Raw genomic sequence first — 12,050 nt, 5'->3', positions numbered from 1 at the left:
CTCTTCCTGCCCCTGCTCCTCACCCTATCCCCCCAGCGCCTCTTGCATGCCGCTGAACAGCTGATTGTGGCAGGAGGTAGAGGGTGGAGCTGAGCTGCAGGGCTGCCAGGTTTTTCCCCCCGCATGGGTGCTTCAGCCCCAGAGCACCTCACCTACCAGGCATGACATTTCCCAGGGGTACCCAGGCTTATGCGGCACCTTGCTACCACCTGCCTTTAGTATGAGGAAATCTTGTCTGTAGTTGCTGTGTATCAATTCCCTGACTCCACCAGTCTCAGGCACTACCTGCTAGGCCTTACTGTCTGGACAGGTTAGCAATAGGCACACATCAACCCCCAAGCCCTCCTGAGCGTCCCTCCAGAGTGCCCAGCCCTTGTTCCACTGAGCAGCCAGAGAACTCAGATTCACGGCTCCCAAAGGAACAGTACACATACCAGCTTACAAGATTCAACTCAGGCCCACCACTCCACTTGACACACAGCACTTAGATATATTCATACTGAAAACACATTTATTGTCAAAGAACAGAGATTCAAATTATAGTAAATAAGCATATTGGAAGCAAGTGGTTACATATTAAAAAAATCATAACATTTTCCAGCGCGTGTACTTAACTCACAAAACATTCTCTTATCTCCTAGAGGATAGTTACCCCAGAATTTTCAACCAGAATGGTTGAGATCCCCCTTTTCTAAGATCAAACCTGCTGGCATCTTGTCTGCACAGACTGAAGGACTCCAGGGTGTCTCTCTGCACCCCCAGATATGAGACCAGACCTTTGATAGATATTCACCTGAAAACAGGGGGTCCCCACCACTGTTTACCACTACTTGTTAAGTTTCTTCTGAAGTCTGTGCAAGCCCTTAATTAGCATTTGACTCAGTGTGCTAATAGACTTCGGCTGCAAGACAATACACAATGGTTCAGCAGAGAGATAAGTATCTCCTATCTCCTGTCTTCAGAAGTTTGTCTCATGAAGTGTTTACCTTTGAGTGACCTGCCCGTAAACTACCAGGCCTAGCAAACACAATTTTTAGCATATTTACATAACTCCTTACATATTTTCTGTACGTACATCTCACAATGATTATGACCACCAGTGCAACACCTTCTTTCAGTAGAGACCTTACATGGTGAACCCAGGGGATCCGTGGTACCATCCCAGGCATGCATCTGATGAAGTGGGTATTCACCCATGAAAGCTTATGCTCCAATACATCTGTTAGTCTATAAGGTGCCACAGGACTCTTTGTTGCTGTTTACTGGTACCTTTATGTATCCTTATGCCCTCTGCCATCAAAAGATTCTTGGGTCAACCAAGTTAAGGCAGATGTGCCATCAGAGTGGCATAAAAGGGACTCTACTGGGGCCAAAGATCCAGCCCCCAAACGTTCAAAGCATGATACAGCTCCCACTTCCCTCCCCTTGTCCTGCTTTCCATTAACTCAGCTCAGCATCACACCACTCTTGGAAAGCAAAAGGTTGTAGTTCCAAGGTTATACAAATAAACAAACAGCAATCAGGAACACTGCAGAAAGTCAACATGCTCAAAGCAAGGCTGTTGACCTAGCTAACACACTGACTTTCTCCATCTGGAAAGAGCATCAGAGGATAAAGGAGGGGCACCGCATGTTTACACCCCTCCACAAGAGGAGCACTGACCTCACTCACTTGGAATACAGAATAGGTTGCTGTTTGACTTTCCTTTGATTGGTTCAATATTTATCGTTAATCCTTTTGGCTTAAGGTTTGTAACATAATTGAATCAAACATAGGGTCTGAACCTGCTCCTACTAAAGCAAACAGAAAAACATCTATTGACTACAAAGGGAGCAGGACGGGCCCAAAGTGAGCAAAGAGTTGTTGCTGCATCTGTACCTGTGTAATTGATTAAGAAGCTGAATGTGTTATTCTCGTGCAGGTCTTTGGTATAACACAGCATTCAGGAGCAATACTGAGCTCTATGCTATTTAGTGAGACCAGTAAATAAAGCATCAAAAGACATTCCAAAGCTAAACCAGTAGCAAAGACAACGCCGTGAATGAGGAGCAGGAAGTTCTATGTGGTAAAGTAAATTTGCAGAAGTGGTCCCAATGTCTTTGTAGTGAAGTGGATTAACCTATTTGTATAGACATAGATTTGACACAAACTTTGAGGCATGAGTACATCTGAACATAAATTAGCAGTTATGACATTAATTTAGGCGCAGATTTCCACTGCCAGCTTATTCAGCAGACTCTACAATTAAATGACAACTTTAATCTCCACTGAGAGATGTGGAGAAGGGTGCATCAAGACTTTATTTGGCTGGGCCTCCATTTTGGCCAAGCCTTCATTTTGGCCAGCAGCACATTTTCAGACTTTCCACCACCAGATGGTCTAAGTAGCGGTGCAAGACTCACCACCGTGGCACCTCCTGCTAGCCGCTCTGGAATTAGCTCTGGGCGCCTTCCACAGGGCGCCCTCCTCTTGCTCGCCGTTACTCTCACTTTGCTGTCTCCACCACCCTGTGACCCATGTCGCTCTTTGGACTGTGGCATCCTCTTCTGGGCACAGCCCTCCAGCAGTGCCCCGCTCTGCTGTCTTCCCACCTTTTGGGGGAACCGGCAGTCTATAGTCCTGCGATTCACGTTGGTGGTCTGCTGCAGTCACCAGTCTAGTCCCTCCAGGGGCAAACTGCAGTCTGTGTTGGCCACTTCCCTCAGGCCAAGTGTGGGCAGCCTCACACATTATCTGCCCTTCCTCCAGGGCCTCAGTCTGGCAGCAGTCAGCCAGAAGTCCCTTCTGCTCTGCTACCCTGCCCTGCACTGCTCTAGTCATGGTGCTCCTAGGCAGCCAGTCCTTCTTCCTAGCAGGCCACGGAGAGACTTCCCCTGCTGTGTTGATCAGCCCTTTATATATGGCCCCTGCAACAAGTCACCTCCCGATTGGCTCACTTAGTGAGCACTCCTCTAATTGGAGGGTTCTGTGCAGGCTCCCTCTGGCCTGCTTTAACCCTTCCTCCCTGTGTGGGGCAGTTGCCCTACCACAGTCTGCCAGACAACTGGACGGCTTCTGTTGGCACAGACCCTCCAGCGAATTTGGCCCTGATACTAAAGGTTCATCCTGTTTATTATTTTATCCCTTAATTTTTAGAGTGTTTTTTTTATTGCTTGTGAAGATCATTAACCTGCCACCTTAAGAGAATTCTATTTGGTTTTTAGCTATAGAACAGGTACAACAATGGCAATCAAGAGGCATTTCATAGAATCATAGAAGATTAGGGTTGAAAAAGACCTCAGGACACAATTCCCCCACCAATCTTCATGTGATGGGCCCACTTCTAGTGAATTTGCTTTCCCATTCCCATCACTGATTGGTCTCTCCTTTGAGAACATTAACAAAGGCATCTCTATTAATATCAATTGAGGTTTGTGATGGGCACTACCTATCCACTAGAGAAAGGACTGAGACCACCTACTCGCTTAACTGGATAATCAAACAGCCATCAGATAGTAACAGACTTAGTAGGCCAGAGGATGCCAAAGCTCTGCTTAGCACTCTGAGTGGAGTACTGTCTTTGGTGATTTTCCACCTCTAAATTCTGGGGCAGCTGGAGGTTTGCTCACACCCCAGAGCAAGTTAGAGCAGCCCTGAGACTGCAGGCTGTTCGGCCAGCCCAAGATCTCAGGAGCATAGCAAGCTCCAAGCACACTCGCCATACAAGAAAGGCCAAAAGCGTGTGCCATTGAGCTGGCTTTACTGGCTTTACAACATCCCTGTGCAAGGAGGCTTCCCAGCTGGTCCTTTTAGCCAGCTCTCTGTCTCTTTGCCCTACTGTTCTGGGGAGTATTTGAAACAGCAGTTTAGAAGAGAAGCTATAGCACTGAAATGCCATTTGTGGACTCCACTCCTTGGGGATTGTTTTCATAAGATTTCCTCAACATTACTAAATATTCTTAATTATTCTCTGAGTAACTTTGGTAATTAATCATTGGTCAGTAATTACTGATTGGTCAGTAATACTTTGGTAATTAATCATTGGTTGACAAGCAGTTTCTTGTGAGAGACACTGATAGTCAAAATCCAAGCTGTGCCTAGTCTGTTTTAATTGGACATATAGCTCCCATGAGAATGATTTTATTTTCTGATTAGATGATGGGGAACTCTCAGAAATTGGTTTCAAGCTGCAGATAATGACATTTAGAAGTTCAACATTTGTTTTCCACTATTATTTTCTAATAGATGCTTAAAGGTCACTGTTTTTTCCAAATATTTGTCAGTGAACTTGTTTACTGGAATACTGGCAGAAAAGTGATCAACAAATGCATAGTTAGCCAGATTCAATTTTTTATTTCAGTGAACATTTGCAGGATTTCTTTTTAAAGAAAAGAAATAGTACATTTTCAAAAATATTTTCACAACTCTCACTTTAGATCTCTGAAGCTTGCCATTTTCTAACTCTCAAATCCTCTGATAGGTTTTCTTACATTAAAATTTAAATCATTCTTTGTGACGGGTTGAATCACAGAACCCCCCTTGGGCACTGCCACCTGATGTGCCAAGACTACTTCTGCCCTTGCTTTCCCTGCCAGCTTGGGACCCCAGCACCCTGTCTTGCTGAACCAGACACGCCCATCTGCTCCAACACAGACCCAGGGCTGCAGACTTAACTGAAAGCAGCTTACAGAAGTGTTCTTGTCTTTAACACTCAGGTGCCCAACTCCCACTGGGGTTTAAACCCAAATAAATTCGTTTTACCCTGTATGCACAGCTGTTTGCCCCCCCACGTATTAATACATACTTTGAGTTAATTAATATGTAAAAAGTGATTTTATTAAATACAGAAGGTAGGATTTAAGTGGTTCCAAGTAGTAACAGACAGAACAAAGTGAGTTACCAAGCAAAATAAAATAAATCACTCAAATCTAAGCCTAATACAGTAATACAATTGAGTACAGATAATATCTCACCATGAAAGATGTTTTAATACATTTCTTTCACAGACTGGATGCCTTCCTACTCTGGGCACAATCCTTTCTCCTGGTAAAGCCCTTGTTCCAGCTCAGGTGGTAGCTAGGGGATTCCTCATGATGGCTCTCTTTTTTCTCTGTTCCACCCATGTATATATCTTTTGCATAAGGTGGGAATCCTTTGTCCCTCTGGGTTCCCACCCCCCAGTGGAAAAGCACTAGGTTAAAGATGGATTCCAGTTCAGGTGACATGATCACATGTCACTGTAAGACTTCATTACCCACTTGCCAGCACACACGTATACAGGAAGACTTACAGGTAAAACACAGCCATCTGCAGTCAATTGTCCTGGTTAATGGGAGTCATCAAGATTTCAAACCACCACTTTGCATAATTACAATAGGCCCTCAGAGTTATATTTCATATTTCTAGGTTCAGATACAAGAGTGGTACATTTATACAAATAGGATGATCACACTCAGTAGATTATAAGCTTTGTAGAGACCTTCTGCGTGAAGTTACATTAGCATATTTTCATAAAATCATATAGAGTGCAACGTCACATTCCTATCTTAACCACCCCAAGCTTTTTTATTTATATTGTCCAAAATCTCATTTAGTTAGAAGGTGTGAAATTAGACATACCTACAACATTCCACTGCCCAGCAAAGTCAATATCTAGGTAGCTGTGATATCATCCTACATATGACAGAGTGAAATGCTGAAGCCAAATAAAAAGGTGTTTTCCTTACTATTTTGAGGAAAATTCTAACGCCCACTTCATCTCAATGAACAGAGCTGTTGATCCCCCTCTTTTCTCCAACTCAGAGGTAATAGTTCAATAAAATGGAATAGATATGAGTAAAATCTCAAGCACAATAATGCTAATAGCTTTAAAAGTCTTACACCATTATTGCTGCAATTATGAAAACATCACTCAGCAATAACTTCCTACACAAGGCATCATCTGATTTTCCTTCTCATTTCAACAGTAGTGCCTACCCAGCTAAAAGCTGATATAGACAGTAAGCTGAATCAATGCCTCACCAACCCTCCCTAAAATTGTAACAAGTTCATAATAGTAAAAGGGGAATGTTGGATAATGTTAGCACTTGTCACTTTCTTTTAATTTTTAACATTAAGCCCGCAAGATATAAGATAAGAAGTTGCCAATGTTTCTTTTTTAGAATGTTCTGTGATCATGTACACTACACCACCTGCACATTCCTAAATTCTTTCATATCAGCTATTTCTGCTCTGATCTAAGCTTCTACTGAGTTAGAGTGAATTAGAAAGCAGTTAAAGCCCAGTACCCTCAAAACAGCAAAGAGATATTTCTGGCACAGAACTCTTTCTTGCTCACATATACATGTCCACTGACAGTTCTGGAAGCTCTAGATTCAATTTTACCATCACCTACCCACTCCAAAATAAAAGGTCTTCCAAACCGACTGAGAATGGACATGTTACTTGTGACACTGGCACCATCTACTGGAATGTGAATAAAAGGGAACATACTGAAGGACCCAGAAATGAAACATTCAAGGAACATTTCCCTCATTGCTTCCAATATAATATTGCACCTTGAAAATTTTAAAAATAACTTTCTCATCTCCTAAAAACTTTCCATTTACATCCTTACAAAGTTTTTTGTTTAGAATTTTGTTACTGTTGACATTAAACTGCATGCAGTGATAGGTTTTAGGATCTTTCCAAATGTATAAGATTGCCTTTTTGGTTTTGTACGGGTTCTGATTTGGCATGTAACTATTCACCACCCACACACTGAGGAAGAACAAGACTGTCAGCCATGTTCTTAACTGTGCAAAATCCATTCAACTATGGTCACACATTAGGAAGAAATATGACCAGAAAACCGGAGTATGTAGCTTTAGTTCAAAAGGAAAATTTCCTATTTTTGCTTTTCTAGATATTTTATCCCCTAGATAAAACACATTTGCTATGCAGACATCATAATTAACCAAACAGTAAATTGTAGAATTTGTGATGAAAAATGAAGTGGAAAACTTTTGTACGTAAAAAAACTTACAAGATTGGAGCTTTCCACTAGGTTTGTGTATATGTAGGAAATCACTAAATGGAGCTTTGCAAATTTTTACCACTAATGGAAAGTCAGTTTCCCAGAAAGGAAACAATTTGCAGCAACATTTTACAACAGTACTTGAAAAGGGCTGTGAAAATGAAGGTAAGATTGTGAAATCCATGACAACCAGCAACATTTCACACTGCATATTATTACATTTATTCTTTTCAATCTACACAAATTTTCTGCAGCAAAAGGTCAAGTAGCTCAAGAGAGACACTGTATGGTATCTCTGTCGCACCTTGTTTCATTTGTGGTAATACAGAATCCTGAGAGACATCCAGAAGAAACTAAAAAGATCAAAGTGTATTTGGATAAAGTAAGTAGGAGAAAAGATTAAGAAAATTTGCCTAGGACCAAAATCTACACACAATAATTTCACATCAGAGGGAAAAAGAATTCACCCTGTTACACAAATCAGCGGTGACCAGTTAGGGTTTTATCCACATTAAGAAGGTGAAGGCACTCTAAGAAGATAGTAAATACAATTCCAATTATTATTCTGGAACAATAACAAGAATTGGTCATTTGCAGCTCTGAGCAAAGAAATGAAATGAAGGGAAGGGATATGGATATTGTCTTAAGCCTGCTGGACACTGGAAATTACAGAGTTGTCATTGCTACGAGGGTTTGCTGATTAATGGTTGGCTTGAGCATAAGATTTATTGTATTAGACCTGCAGTGGATAATTGGATAATCCCTCTAAAATGCAATAATTTCGATAAAGTTCATAAAGTTAACATACTCCAAACTTCCAAGCAGCAGAATAAAAACAGCTAAGAATTTGGTTTCAAAAGTCATTGGCAGAAGTGTATGAATGAGCATATTTCTGTTAAAAGAAGCTTGTATCAGGATTATATTAATACACGAAGAAAAAAAGAAATAGAATTTTAAAATACTTCCTCCACATGTGCATGCGCTGGATCTGATTGAATGGGCAAGGGGCAGTTTCTGATCTCACCATTTTTGCACCAGAGTAATTCCACTGATTTCATGGAATTATACTCTGGGATCACTGGTGTAAGATCAGAAGCAAAGCCAAAGTCAGGTCTAACACAAATATTGCTGGTGTTTTCAATTTGGGGAACAATATATCTAACTCTTGTGTAATCTGGAGGCAAATTTTTGATGTAATGCTCAGGCTTTGTGGCTCTTATTAAAGTCAACAGGAGTCGTGTGGCTTACACCTGACCCTACACTTCTAAAAAAAACCCACCTAAATAATGTTAGAGATGCTAATGCCAGAAAACTCAAAGTTTAAAAAAAACTAAATCACACCATGTTCTTCACTCTCCAGGTTATCAGGTGAGAAGGAGGTACAGTTGGGTTAGATAACAATAAAATTATTATTTGCATTACAATAGCACTTACGATCCCTAATCATGGACCAGAGCCCCATTGTGCTAGGTGCTATACAAAAACAGAACATGCAAGTAGTCTCTGCCCCACCTTTGTCAAATTTGTATCACATACTTTAACTTAAGAAATGCAATTTCTTTGCATTGTAGTCATTGAGAGTATTCTTCAGAAATTTCCCTTTACCTATGTTACTACCTATGTACAGAAAATAGTTTCTAAATGAAATACTTTTAAAAATTTATCTTTTTTCCTTCATTCCCAATACCCAAGGGCTTTAAGGCCACATCATCTCAAATCCCAAAGCAGTTAAAACATCACCAGGCTTCACGTAAATTTGTCATGTTTAACATGATTTCAATGCCAACTTTAAAGTTGTCCCCTATTTGCTCAAGGATGGCAACATGTTTGATGGAAAAGTCTGTGACTTCTACTGAAGACAGTGTAAGAATGGGTAGAGTTTGTTGAAAATATTTTGCAGTGTCATGGTTCAACCTGGATGGTTGTCACAGACTGTGGAATGTGTTATGGTTACATGAAACAATCCAAATACAGGAGGAGATGCTGTGTGCTGGATCTTTAAATATATAACACTGCCTTTGGGGGAAGAAGGAAGAAGGCTCTGAATCAATTTCAGATGGCTATTACTAGAGAGAGAGACTCTCCATTTTCTATCCAGATGTAAGTGTTAGAGAGTGAATAACAAATGCTTCTGGTTTTTTTTCCTGTTAAAAATAAAACAAATAGTTTTATTTGTTGTCTCTGTTTGTCTTAATTCAAAAGAAGTCATTCAGACTGATAGCACATCATTTGCTCCTGGTATGTACAGCTGTAACAATGAATCCGATTATCCTTTCACAAGGCCTGATCCAACTCTCAAAGTCAATGGGGGTCTATTTACTTTACTAGGAGTTGGATTGGGCTCATAACACACATTTTATAATCCCTAATATAGTATGATGTCATTTTTATATTTAGCATGATATGTCATCTGATGACACCGCCCAGATTTCTTCATGAAAATCAATTCTGGCACCACCACCCCAAACACCATTATACTGATTAAAACGTGGAGTCCGGTGGCACCTTAAAGACTAACCAATTTATTTGGGCATAAGCTTTCATGGGTAAAAAACCCACTTCTTCAGATGCATGGAGTGAAAATTACAGATGCAGGCATTATTATACTGACACATGAAGAGAAGCAACTTTGCCTCTCCTGGTATTGACATCTCCTCATCAATTATTGGGAGTGGACTACATCCACTCTGATTGAATTGGCCCTGTCAACACTGGCTCTCCACTTCTCTTCATGTGTCAGTATAATAATGCCTGCATCTGTAATTTTCACTCCACACATCTGAAGAAGTGGGTTTTTTACCCACAAAAACTTATGCCTAAATAAATGTTAGTCTTTAAGGTGCTACCAGACTCTTCATTGTTTTTGTATCTTGTGGATACAAAACCCCCCTGATACTTGACATTATACTGATAAGTACTCAAGTCTGTTAGTTTTCTCAATAGGGAATTACTCTGCGTTTACAAACAAGAAAGCTTCCTAGGTTTATAATAGCTCACTTATGACTGAACAAAAAATGCCATGGTAAAGCATCTTTAAGTGAATTATCTCATGGCTCTCACTCTGTGAGTCTTTGCCTCTTGGCTTCCCAGGGATTTGACAGACTTCTAATAGAAGGAGTGGGTTATCCCATCCCACTAGAGACTGATTCACATGATTACAAGAGAGGACATGCCACTGAAAGTAGCACATTGTTACCACACTGAACCACGAGTACTTAGACTTGTCTCATCAGAAGAGAAAAGCATTAGAGATTAAGCAAATCTGAATGCATTAAACAATGACACCAACTAAAAAATAGTGGCAGTTGCATTGTGATCCATTCTTTAATCATTATCCTTTTGTATACTTGAGAGCTGGCATAAGAATGATTTTTGGTGTGTCTTTTTAGAAGGTAGATTCTCCTTTTTCTATTATTCTTCTTCCACACAGAGAGCATTAGTTACAACATAAGGAGTAATCTTACATTTGGTGGAAGTCACAAAGCTGTTTGTGATTTGTTGCTGGATCAGTTCCAAAAGGTGCTATGAATCAGCTGGGAATTTGTCCAGACAAATCACAGAAGAATTTATTAAACAAATAGACCATCAAATATAGTCTGTAGTGTAATCAAGCTTCAAGGTTTACGATCAAGAAATGGCCCCAAATATGTCAAATGATAATCCCTGGCTAAAGGATTCCCTGTATTCTACCTTGAATAGAGAAGTAGTGAGACTATCTTTGTTTACTTTGAGAGTAATTGTTTCACAGTTGGGTTCATTATCTACAGACTGATTGAAAATCCCTACAGAAATTCCCCTGAACTATAGTGATGCAGTCAGAAATGGGGAGGGGGATCACTTCTGCAAAACTTTTGTTACTTTAATCTCTTTCAGAACATTTGGAAAGAAAAAGTAGCTAGAGTAAACTAGAGTCTTCTACTATATATCACAGCTATTCTCTAAACAAATAGTGAATCCTTTTGCTGCAATATCCCTTTAACTGTGCATGCTTCCTGTCTCTTCTAATTGTAGCCAGTAGCCAGTGCAGATGAAAGGCTAAAAGGTCCAGTGGCCAGAAATGAGACATGAGGCTCCAAGAGGCACAGGCAAGGGTTTAAATTAATGAGGAGGGAGCAAGGAGCCAATCCACTTCCATCTCCCTCTGTCTGGCCAATAGGAAAGCCAAGGAGAGGAGGGGCCTGGGACAGGAGGGGCAACCCTTGTATCCTGGTGGCTTTTGCTCCCCTTTTCTCTCTGAATATTATCTACTCCCCTGCAGTCCATTTCCACCCATTGAAGTGGCACTCTAGGTCTGATTATTCAAACTGTAAGCTCGTCAAGGCAAGGAATATCTTTGTGTCTTGTACAGCAACTAAGGGTGAGACTGTAACTTTGTGCCCACTCAGGGGAGTAAGGTGTACTGTCACTCACCTGTGCTGGATAGCTGTACCCCAGGTTGAGTATGTGGTGGGGAGGGCGGGAGGAGGGAAGAGAGCAGCTGCAATTCCCCAAGCCCATGCAGATGAGTTGGGAGGGGGTGGAGCCATCCACATCTCCCTACACCAGAGCTCCAGCCAGCAGTGCAGAGGGGGAGAACTGGCACAGATTACTTTGCCCCTGGAGCAAAGGGTAGTGCACAGTTGAAATGCCCCAGGAGCAAGTAATAAAAACCACTATATAAGAGCTATCTGTCAGTCGATCTCAAACTTCTTTACAAAGAATGTCCATGTTATCCCCCGTTTTACAAATGAGAAATGGAATCACAGAGAGGAGAAGTGACTTGCCCAAGGTCATCCAGCAGGCTAGTAGCAAAGCTGGGGATAGAATCCAATTCTTCTATCAATGTCCACAATTGTTTGTTTTGTGGTAGCACTGAGACCTAAACACATGTAAGCATAGTTTGGGCCCAATCCTGTATTTTTTTTCACACCCAATTAACTAAAGGGTATTTTGGAGTTCACAATATATATGAAATCAGACCTTTTATTTGTGATACTAACTAATATTTCTTAAAATGCACAGCATTATCTGAAATAAACTACAATTATTTTCATAATTTTAAGGTTTTCAGTGTTTG

General features: G+C 40.9%; 1 long non-coding RNA gene across 1 annotated transcript in view; it reads left to right on the top strand.

Moving 5' to 3' along the window:
• The first annotated feature begins 2,993 nt into the window (after nucleotides 1-2,993).
• LOC120406666 overlaps nucleotides 2,994-12,050 on the top strand; it is a 28,110-nt gene continuing 19,053 nt past the window's right edge. Inside the window, exon 1 of the long non-coding RNA XR_005599460.1 lies at nucleotides 2,994-3,098. This is a non-coding gene — a long non-coding RNA (uncharacterized LOC120406666). The remainder of the gene's footprint in view (nucleotides 3,099-12,050) is intronic.

Source organism: Mauremys reevesii, linkage group 5 (genome assembly GCF_016161935.1).
Source record: "Mauremys reevesii isolate NIE-2019 linkage group 5, ASM1616193v1, whole genome shotgun sequence".
Taxonomy (NCBI): domain Eukaryota; kingdom Metazoa; phylum Chordata; order Testudines; family Geoemydidae; genus Mauremys; species Mauremys reevesii.
The sequence above is the reverse complement of the archived record's forward strand: the minus strand, read 5'-3'. Positions and strand labels throughout refer to the sequence as shown.